Consider the following 12240-nt stretch of genomic DNA (forward strand, 5'->3'; position numbering starts at 1 on the left):
ACTAGAAAGAAACTCACTCAGGTTACTTAGGTGGTCATTACAACCTCGGCGGTCTTTTGAGAAGACCGCCGAGGGACAGCCATGCGGAAGACCGCCAGTAGTGGCGGTTTGCCGTTCGACGTATTATGACCGTTGGCTTCCCTCCGTCGTTTTTCCGATGGTGAGCCGCCAACAGCCATACGTGCGGGTGGCGGGGAAGTGGAGGTTGATCCACCGCCACGCCAACAGAACACCGCCGAGCTAATCACGTCCTGTGATTCTGTGCGGCGGTGTTCTGTTGGCGGTGTGGTGTTGGCGGAGCTACCCCCATGGCTCCCGTCCCCTCCCGGACGATCAACGGAACAGGTAAGTCGATCGTCCGTTAGGGGAGGGGGGTGGGGGGTGTTGTGTGGGTGCATGGGGGTGTGCGTCTGTGTATGTAGGGGGTGTGTGAGTGCGTGTATGCTTGCGGGGGTGTTGCGTGTTTCGGAAATGTATGCGTGTCTGTATGTATGTCTGTATGGATGTGTGCGTGTATGTTTGAATGTGGGTGTGCGTGTCTGACTGTGTGTGTGGATGTTGGCATGTATGTCGGTGTGTGTGCGTGTATGTGTGTTGGTGGTGCCTGCGTGCGTGTCGGGTGTGTAAGTGTAAGGTGATGTCGGGGGGCGGGGTGGGGAGGGGGGCTCTGCCACCTTTGTGGGGCGGCAGGGGTGGTGGGGGGTAGGGGAGGGAGTTGGGGTAGGGGTGGGGGGTGGTGGAGACCCCTATCAGTGCCAGGGAAGGAATTCCCTGGCACTGATAGTGCTTACCGCCATGGATTTCATGGTGGTTCCTACCTGCTGGAAATCCACTGCGGTAAGCCGGGTCACAATACCGGCGTCGGTATCGTCACGGCCGCTGGGCTGGAGACCCAGGTCTCCAGCCCAGCGGTCGTCTTCGCCCTGGCGGGTGGAACGGGGAAGCGGCGGATGACCATGGCGGTCATAATACTAAAAAAAAGACCGCCAGCCTGTTGGCGGTCTTACCGCCGCTTTAACACCGTCCGCCAGGGTTGTAATGACCCCCTTAGTGCCACTGGTAGGTAGCTTTTTTCTTGTTACATCTGTGACGAGAAAAAAGCATAAGGTATGTACATACCCTATTTTGTGATTCAGTAATCTATTTCCCAAATCGCAAAATAGATTTGCGAGTTGCAATTAGGAAGGGGAGTTCCCGTCCTAATTGCAAGTCGCAGTGGAATGTGTGATTGTTTTATGACCGAGAATGCGGTCACAAAACAATAGCTGCTAGCACCAATTTCAATTTGCTGCTAACCCATTCGCAAACAGGAATTGAGTGGTAGCGAAAATGTTTTTTTAGAGCAGGCAGTGGTCCTACGGGCCACTGTCTGCTCTGAAAAAATGAAAAGAAAACGTTTAATTTTTGTTTTTGAAATTCATCTCATTTTCCTTTAAGGAAAACGGGCTAAATTTAAAAAAAAACAAAAAAAAAACAGCTTTATTTAAAAGCAGTCACAGACATGGTGGTCTGCTGTCCCCATGGTGGTCTGCTGTCCCCAGCAGGCCACCATCCCAGTGAGTGCAGACATTCCCGATGGGGTGGCAAATTTCAACCTACTTCATGAATTTTAATGAGGTAGGTCATTTGCAACCCCATTTGGAATCGCAAACAGTGTGAAATACACTGATGTACACATGGTTTTGTGACTCGCAATTTGCATCCCGCAAATGAGTCGCAAATTGTGAGTCGCAAATCTCTGGGTCGTACATCTGGCCCTAAGTTCATTAACATTATTAATCCATAACCCCAACATGAAAATAAGGCGGCAAAGCAACAGCATATCACCGTTCCCCTGAAGTTCTAAATAAGGAACCCCATGTGTATGTATGCTAAAATTAGGCTGTATGTATTTTGCATACTGTTCCTGTAGAGCTCCCCTACTAAACACCTGATGGAAAGTTTTCAAGCTGGATGTAGACCTAAGTATGCCCACACAGGCCAAAACAGCTAAATAACAGCATACTGCCATTCGCCTAAATTCCTGAGTGAGGAACACCATATGCACATATTCTAACATTAAAGCTGTATGTAATCTGCACAGTGTTCATGTAGATCCCCCTCTTCTGAACATCCAATGCAAAATCTTCAAGGCACTTGTTGAATTAAGTATTCCCAAACAGCATCGCCATAAGTTACAGTAATGCACAAACTACGTAGAGTCTCCAGAATGTCAACCCATTTCTAATACAGATGTTTCGAATATGTCTCTTCTATTAGGATATATATCTCAAAGGACGGAACCCCACTCACTTTCTCACTATACATATCCACCTTAGAAGTGTCCCCTAAATATCACGAAAAGGCAGATAATTCACAATCTATATTCAGACCAAATTTCACAGTTTTAAACCGATGAATGAAAACGTATCTTTAGCTTTTAACTTTCTTTCCAGATCTCCACTCCTTCTATCTTTTTTTACCTCCTCAATAAATCTGAGACTCTCTAGATCTGTAAGTGAATGTATCGAGCTTAAGTGACTTGCCACAGGATAGTTGTTATGGATATTCATAGTGGCCTTAAAATGTTCCTTTCAACAAACTTTCAATTTCTGCATAGTTGATCCAATATATTGCTTGTCACAAATATACATCATCATATAAACACTATTAGTTATGTTGCAATTTAAAAATGAGGCAATATGATATAAGTTCTGTCCAAAGACATATACCACGTTCTTTACGTCTGAAACAAATTAGCAACATATACAGTTGTCGCATTTAAAGAACTATTCGGTAAGTGTAATAGCCACCCAGTCTGCATGTTCTTGATCGAATAACTAATAGTATCGCTAGGACTCAATGATGTGCGTAAAATGGGTGCCTTCTTATATACCGCGCTGTGTTTATCTGTCAATACATATGCAAGGCCAGGTTCTAGTATAAGGACAGCCAAGGCTTACATAATCTATAATGTATTTGTCTGTTGCCTTTGCTGTATTTAAATACAAATCTGATTTCTTACCAGGGCCCACCTTGTGTTTGGAAAGTTCCTTCAATAGATCCTTTCTGGAAATGTTGTTAGCTCTGTTTCTGGCAACCCGCAAAGTTAAAAAATAATATCCACTCCTATGGTACCTGGCAACGATGTCTGAAGTCTGTGTTTCATGCTCCATTTGCAAGCTGCAATTCTTTTTGTCCTTCAAAAGTTCGCCAAAGGGAATGTTACTTATTTGCCTTTTAAAATGCCCAGCACCAGCCTGTAATATAGCTTTTGCTGAAGTCAGTTCTCAAAATACAGTAGTCATGAAGCTAACTTGTTCCTGTCAACATACATTTCAAGATGCAAAAAACATGTTTTGCCATACCCAAGACTCAATGTAATATTCTATTTATTATTATTATTAAGATAGCCATGATACGATTTAAGATCCTCAACTTCACTTTTCCAAATTACAAAAATGTCACATATATAACAACCTCAATGCACCAGCTGGTTGCTCTCATACCATGGACAGGACCAGGCATGCACCCTCTCATGCCAGCCCATAAAGAGCTAGACATAGGAGGGATTCAAACCTGGATCCCATTGCAGTCCTTCGTAACTGATGACACGGATCATTTTGTTGCAAGATGTAATTGTTCACAAGCACTGTTTCCACTAGGTCAATCAACATGTGAGAGTGTTGGAGAAACCTTGCCAATCTGGTGTACAGAAAATAGTTGATAGTTTAATTTCCATAATTGTGATCAATACCATTATACAAGGGCCTCACGTCATGGTGGCCATGTAGTAATCAGATTCCCATGTGATGTCATTCATCTGTACGAGAAAATCCTTAGTGTCCTTGATATACAAAGACAATATAATCACTAATGGATTTAAAAACATGTCTACATACTCAGAAATGTGTCCTGTCATACTGCCTATACCAGCTATAATAGGTTCACCAGGAGGAATGGGTCCACAATTATGTATTTTAGGCAAGAAGTAAATAAATTGTGTAATGGCATTTTCCACCCACAAATAGCTATACTCATCCATGTCTAGGAGTTGTCTGTCAAAATACATATGTAATGTAGCTTTAAGCAGACTCATATCTCTCAAGCATGTTTGCATCCACTTTGCATAATTCGAGTTGACCCCTAATTGTCTTTAAGCTTTCAGATCATAATCTCTGAAATTCATAATCACTACATTTCTTCCTTTATCTGCTTCTTTAATAATAATGGATTTGTAATTCCTAGGTCACATAGTGCTCGTAATTCAACTATATTCAAATTTGACTGCTTACAGGACACTTTAAGTGTTTTTAAATCATTAATGACAAGATTTTAGAAGACATCCATGACATTATCAATTCTAACTGGAGGTTACCCTTCAAACCCAATTGGGATGCCAGATCCTCAGTATCTTGATGCTACTGTTCTTCTAGATTCATCTCCAAAATTATATCATGTATCTGTCTAATATGAATATGACTCTCTTCCTGCATAATAGAGACATGATCCTGCTTATGTAAAAAATGTTTCTTAGTTTTAACTGTCTTACAAGCCTGACTAAATCTTCCTTAGCTTGCAAGTCATTGAACCTATTTGTGGGGGAGAAACTTAAACCCTGATTCAGAGCTGAAATTTCCATTGCAATTAATTGCCTGTCTGACAAGTTTGCCACTAAATTTTCTACTGTTTGGTGTCTCTCATTCTTTGCAATCTCGCCCTGACTCCTATCCTGTCCCTGATGCCTCCATCCATTGTTCCCTTGTTCTTTATAGGAGGCTGGCCTGGTTTGTAGTTGGTACTTACACCTTATACCAGGTCCAGTTTTCCCTTATTAGTGAAATGTAGGCAGTGTCTAGAAGCCAGGCTGTCTAGAGGTAGCTGTAGGCAGAGCAGCCAAGCATGAACTAGGATACATGCAAAGCTATTACAATACCAATGTAGTCACACAGTACGTACACACATGAAAGACGATAATCATTGTTACCAAAAATAAAGGTACTTTATTTTAGTGACAAAATGCCAAATATATTTTAGAGGCTATACTCCCTTAGGAGGTAGGTATTATACACAAAATATACACTAGTAACCAAAATCAGGTAATTAAATATTCATAAAATAGTGGAAATAGTGAAAATCACCATAGGTTACAATGGGACTAGGGGCACACAAACATGGACGGATTGGCAACACAGGCAGTCAGGCATTGGCTGATGGGCCGGTGTCTCACTGCCCTTTGTGGGCCGTGTATTTGTTCTCTTTCCCAGGTCACAGAGGGCACTGGACAAGAGAAACAGAGCAGCCTCGCACTGGAGGTCGTGTGAAGTGGCCGTTCATCGATCGGTTGCTGTGGCCTCTCCTTGATACCCTCCCCTGCTGGGCAATCACCCTGAGGCAATGGTGAGCTGGGAAGGGTTTGATTATGTGCAAGAGTCTGCCTCCCTGGGGGCAAGGTGCTGCTCTGACATTGAGCCATTCTCACCTGAGCCCCCAGGGCATACACAGCCCATGAACAATGCTTTTCCTTGCCACCTCGCCCCAAGGCACTTCACATTTCCCACGGTGGGCGAGGGAGAGTGGGTTTATTCTGTGGCCTCATTGTGGGGGTCAGGTGATGTTGTGGCCTTGGGCCATCTTCACCTCAGCCCCCACCCCCCTGCTCCATGGATGGCCAGCAGCTGTGTTTTGCCTTGTTCTCCTCCCCTACCAGGCCACTACCCTGAGCCAATAAAGGGCTTGAGTAAAAGAAGGGACCTCTCTGTTGTTCTGTATGGCAGTGGCTCTCGGGGGTGCCAGTGTACCTGTGATTTTAAAAGTACCTCCTGCCATGGTTCCTTGCCTCCAGCTAAGTTTCAGGCAACAACAAAAATGTCAAGATGCATGATTAATGTTCTTTCTGGAGAGAGAGATCATAGTTCTGTCTAGTGGAAGTTTTGACTTATAATAAAAGGGTGACTATGGAAAAGGGTTACTACGTCTGCTGCAAAGAACATGTACTATGCAGATCGCAAAGTGCATTTAATTAAAAAGGTCAGAGTGTTACTGCTTTTGTCAGAGATCTTTTTGTTACTTGCAGTTTATAAGTTAAAATCCTAATATAGAACACTAAGCTATTAACTCTCATTTAAAAGCTGTCTGCAAACAGCAAGGTATAGATCAAAGTGTTGTGATTTTTCCCAGTCTTTCATAATCCTAATGTTGCAAAAAGGGTTCATTTATGTATAAATCAATTCTTATTATTAAAGAGAACCCACAACTCTGGTGTTACATTTTTAATTCTGAGTTTGTGCTCCTCCAAAACAAGCACTATTAAACTTTACTGCCTAGCAGTATGGATGACCTTTGAGTCCTATACCTTGTAGTCCCCTGTGTTATGTAATATTTCATATACACTAATTTACACACATTGGATTGATTATCTCTATACTCTGACACCCTACTTACACTGGTGTGAGTGATGCTGTAAAACTAATAAAATGAATTTGAGATAGGGTGGTTATGGAGACTTGAGTGGCTCTGTCAAAGGGTGGTAGTGAGAGAATCCATGGTAGTCAGTGGGGGGCACCTAAAATCATCCTATGGTCTTTTTTTTATTCAGAGAAAATCACCATGCACTAGGATAACAACATCAGCCAGGAGAGGGGCATAAAAGCAGCTGGCCTACATCTTGCATCAGACAATCTCAAGTTGGACTTTACAGCACCCACCACCAGGAGAATCTTTTTCAGAAGTCGCAGCAGGAGGTTAAAGCGAAGAACTGCCCAGCCCCCAGGAGCCTAGAAGCCCTGCTTCAACAGGCTGCTGCTTCAGCAAACTTCTTCATCTCTTTGGGCCCAACCTTTTCCTTTCCTTCCCAGTAGGAAGGAATCCATGCTTAGGCTTTCAGTGGTCAAGTCCAACTCCTGAGACTTAGGCAGAAGGTAGTCCCAACCCTCCCATAGAGAACTACAGAGTGTTCACCCAGCCTTTTCCTTTTAGGTGATCTATCCAGATGCACCACACGGCCAAGCTCCTACTCAGGAGGGCCATCTAATCCTACGGGCACCCCACTCTCCAAAGAGCTGACCAAAGCAGGCTGAGTAAAGCCGTAGTCAAAGCCACATCTAGTGCTCTGCAAATGGGGTCCCACCATATCCAGAAAATCCTGCACTAGGCTCAGTGAAGTAGGTATGTCCCAAAGCTTTACTGACTTGCCACACCCAGCACCAAGGGACCCAGAAATGCAGTGTACTGCTAGTCAATCCCTTCCTATGAAGCAAGAAGGAACAGGTACGAACCATTTTAACTTTTTTTAACCAATTCTTTTCAAAATTAAACTGAGTCATTTGAGTCACAGTCAAACGTTTAGCTCTATTTTAAAGGCCTCATCCAAAATGCAGACAAGGGACTTATTTCTTCATATGCCAGGAATATTATTCAGTAAACTTTGGTTAATTTTTGGTTGTAGTTTGTAGGTCATTCTAACTAGACTCTGTTTTAGGTATCAGGCTTGAATGTGCCAACATCTCAATGTGTTGATTTCAGGATATGTTTGAGACTTTGTGTTAATGTGCTTTCTCAAAAGAAAACAGTTTGAGCCTCATTCTAAGCTATGCCCTGCTCAAGGTCTAAGCAAATTTTGCAAACTTGATACTTCTTTCTCTGTGCAGCAGGATTGCCTCTTCTAGGATGTTGAGGTTATATGTCCTTTTTGTTCATTTTCTATGTTTTTCATGGTTATTGTCATCCATAGAGGAGCTTTTCAGCAAGATAATTGCCTCAGGTCTGTTTAAGGGGTTAGGCCCTGTTATGTCCAAACAAGTGGCTCTATTCTGCCTGAAAGAGGAGGGCCATTTAGTACTGCACAATTTTTACTGGTTGGTTGTGTTTTGTTATCATGCATGTGGCCGGCAGAACATGCTTCAGATTTGGTGCTGCAGCATGTGTCTTACACAAGGAGGGACATGTGAAGAATTGTGAGGAGTTGTTACACAGATGAAATACTCAAACCAATATCACTAGTTGGCTGCAGGCCACTTGAACTATGATTCTAAGAACAGAGGGTGTTTATTGCTTCTTCTGAATTCCGTGTGGCATTTGATACATAATCTCTTTGGAAAAGTGAAGAAAGTGCACTTTGTAGGTTTGCATGTGTTTTTCTATGACAATAAAGTATTTCCTATATCTCTTACATTTATTATCTACCTACCTCTTCCTCTTTCTATACCTATGTATCTTTTCTTCTGTCTCCCTGATCTTTCAGTCTCTACCTTATGTCTCTCCCCATCACACCTATCAATATCTCATTTCTAGTTCTACTTCACCTCTCTCATTATACTGCCTCTTTACTTCTCTGTTCACCTCTTCTTTTCCCCCAGCCCTCTAGTTGCTACTACCCAGAAGAACTGGGGATCATTATCAAACCAGAGTAGTGCACAAAAAAAAAGAGGGGAAGAGGGACAAGGCGCGGAAGAGAAATAAGCAGGAAATTATTAGATTTCATCCAATGGAAAGGTGAAAATCCTCAGAACAGCGCTTTGGTTTTCATTGTTGCTGTAAGAATTACCTTCGTAAACATAACTAAAGCTACACTTGCAAACACGATGCCCATGTGCTTTACTGTGATATTATTTACTAGCTCGCTAAGCATCAACCAAATCACCCTTAGCGTATCACAAAAAATGTGCGGAATAGGCTAGTTACACACAGTATTCCACGTAAAATGTTGTAATTTAATGCACTGAGTACTATTAATGTGCACAATTCACCCAAGGAATGTTTTTGAAGCTTCATTCCAGATTGTATTATGTTATGACATAGGCTTGAACATGGGTAATCACAAACATTATTTTCAAGACCCACAAAGTTCGGTCTGTGATGTGACCGAAGGCTGCATTGATACCAGCAAGGTGGCAGTCCATGGGGGTTGTGGGGAGGATGTTGGTGGTAAGGTGAGTGTAAGGGAAGTGAGGCATGTACATCTAGTGTCTGAGTTATACAATGTGGAACCAAAAATTTCGGATTAATCCATGCTTCTCAATTTAACCAGATTGCGTGATCCTAGGCAATTGTTTTGTTTCACTTTCCCTCCTATTTCTTCATTATCACATATAAGGGACTCGAAATACATGACTTCAGGATGTGTGCTGTACAAAACCTTCTCCTGTGTTTGATTAAATAAAGTATAATTTTGTTCATGTATAATAGAAACCCAAGTCAGCCAAAGATTGCACATAAGGACTGACTTGCCTCTTAGTAGACTACTGGCATTGCTGTCAGGGTGGCGGGGAAGAGTGAATGTTTCTGAGTTCATGTTTTAAAACTATCATTTCTAAAAATACTTCTCACTGCACTGATATAATTTGATGTACAAAGAAGAAGCAGTTCTGCATGGTAATGAAATACACAATTTGAATTTTAAACAGACTTTATCACACTTTTAAACTTTTGCTGCAAGACATCCTTAAAAAAGAAGGTGTATCTAAAGTTGAGAGGAGCAAGATACCCTACTTATTTCCTTTAACTTCAATACATACTTGCCTGTTTATTTAGTATGTTTTAATGTTAGTGCTGAGTCAAGTAAAGAGCAGCCCAGTGCTGCTCTTGACCAGGGGCCCGCAAGTTAAGGTCAAGAGAGCTGCATGTAGCCTCTGGGACTTACTTTGACTATCACTGTGCTGAAATGTGTTCAGGAGAGCTGCATGTAGCCTCTGGGACTTACTTTGACTATCACTGTGCTGAAATGTGTTTTCTTTAGGTATCGCTGGCCTAAAGTACTTTCTTTTGTGCAGTATATTTACTAAAAAGTGTAAATCTGTTAAAATAAAATGACAAATTATGTTTAGCAAATAACCATACTGCACTAGAAGTCCAGGTAGATGAATTTGTTATTAGTTTTCCTCTTTTATGGTTGTTTTCACTTAGCCTGAATTAATGAGACAAACAACAGGATGTTTTATTTGCCTAGGGAAAGAAATGGAACAGAAGAAAAGAAAAGGGGGTGCTGACAAATTACGAGAGAAGAAGAGAAGACAGTTTGAAGAAGAAGTGAGAGAAAACAAGAACATTTTTGACATGTTCACAATGCAGACCAAAAATCTGTATTACAATGCTTGTACCACAGCAGTGGGTTCTCTATCGTCAGGTGCAAATACTTTGGCCATTACTTTGACAGAACACTCCACTTGCAAGCAAATGATAGAACAATGTGATTCTGAAAGAATGGAGGATGTACCGTCAGAGGAAGCAGGAGTCTTGTCTGCTGATGGAACTAAAGATGTAACAAGTGAGGAGTCACAAATCAGTACTTCTGCAATACCTGCAGCAAATGCGGAGGAAGCAACCAAATCCAGTGCAAAGACCACTCAAGTAGATAAAGCAGCTAAATCCACTGAGTCAGGGAGCTCTGAATCCATCTTAGTGCTAGAAGCTGGGATCCAAGATATGACAGAGTCACAAGGAATGGACCAATCACAGATAGTTGACTTCTTCTTTCAAAGGCCAAGGCATGATAAGCTTTCTGAATTTTTCAGTATCACCCGATCCAACCTTCCAAAAGTCAACAGTTTAATGGGCAGTAGGCATTTATGAGAAAAAAATGTGAGTATCCGACACTGGTTACGTTTTTCAGAAATCCCAAAAGTTTTCTTTTGCACAGTTTGCTTGGCATTTAGCAAATGTGAAGAAAGTGGTCCATTTATTCAAGGGATGAAAAATTTTAGGCACTTGTACATGCGCATTACAAAGCATGAGGCATCCCAATTCCACAAAAGATGCACTGATTCATACATGATGACCATCTCTGGAGTTGACATAACTCCTCTCCTCTTCTCTCTGCAGACAACAAATTGTGCACTACAAGTCAGAAGAAGGAGGGAAATAATGGAGCATGTGGTTGAAGTTATTAAAATGATTGGTAAAAGAGGGCTCAGCTATCGTTGGAAATCGAGTCTGTTTTTGAGTTGGATAATGATTTGCTTGATCATGGAATCTTTTGTGAACTCATCCTTCTCCTGTCAAAATATGACCAGCCTCTTAAACAACACATTGAATCTCTCACTTTCAAAGCAAAACAGAAAGGTGGCCGTGGTGCGTCTGTGACTTTCATGTCAAAGACCACTATTGGCTATGTAATAGCAACAATTTCCAAACTGATAAAAGACACATTACTAAAGAAATAAACGACGCAGGTATGTTCTCAATCCAGATCGACTCAACACAGGATATAATTGTTACTGACCAGTGTTCAGTTATCATTTGATATGTCACAGACACTATACATGAATGCTTAGTAGCTTGGTGGCGGATAGGCCTTCCCTGGGTTCAGTTGTCCACAGATGGTTTGACTCCGCGTGTTCATTTGCCCATAAAAAAATAAAAGAAGCCCTTAGAATAGTTTCTCCTTCTCACTATTTAATCAACCTAGCAAGAGCCGAGTATAAGGCCACTTTGGAAAAAAGGAAATTAGAAATAAGGACTAAGGCATGGGAAGAGCTCTTGGCTGCCACTAATTTGAAGGATGCTTCAAAATTTTGGAAGGTGGTAAATCACTCATATTTCTCGGATAGTAACACTAAGGCTGATGATTGCCTCATTGCAGAGGATGTATGGCTGAAGCACTTTAGGAAAGTATTTTACCCAGATAATGACATTTTGACTAAGGAGGATAGTATTACTAAGCAGACTCTCACAGATTTTAACACAAATGTCTTAGGTATCTCGATTGATCTCCACAAGGTCCTTGGAGCCATTAATCCATCAAGGCTAGGGAAGGCTCCCGGCCCTGATGGAGTCCCTGTAGATATCTTTAAATCTATGCCCAATCTTTGGGGGCCCCTAGTCACAAATGTGCTAAGAAGTGCTGTTAAAAAGTAATATATCCTCCTCATGAAAACTGGCAACTATCATTCCTATATTTAAAAAGGGCAACAGACAAGATCCTTCTTGTTATAGACTAATATCTCTTATTGATTCTACGGCCAAGATTTTGGGCAGTGTGATCTTATCATGTCTGGAGGACTGGGTGACAAAGGCACAGATTCTATCCCCAATTCAATTTGGTTTTCGACCTGGATTAGGCACAGTCGAACAAGTATTAAACTTGCACCTTATTCTCAGTAAATATGTAATTGCCAAAAAGGATCCATTCATATGGCATTTATTGATTTAACAAGCGCTTTCAATCTGGTAAATAGAGAGAAGCTATGACAAATTATGGGAACCTTGTGGTGCGATGCAACCTTATTGGAGCTCATAAAGCGCCTACACACGGACTTAAAGGTG

This window comes from Pleurodeles waltl, chromosome 3_1 (genome assembly GCF_031143425.1).
Source record: "Pleurodeles waltl isolate 20211129_DDA chromosome 3_1, aPleWal1.hap1.20221129, whole genome shotgun sequence".
Classification (NCBI taxonomy): Eukaryota; Metazoa; Chordata; class Amphibia; order Caudata; family Salamandridae; genus Pleurodeles; species Pleurodeles waltl.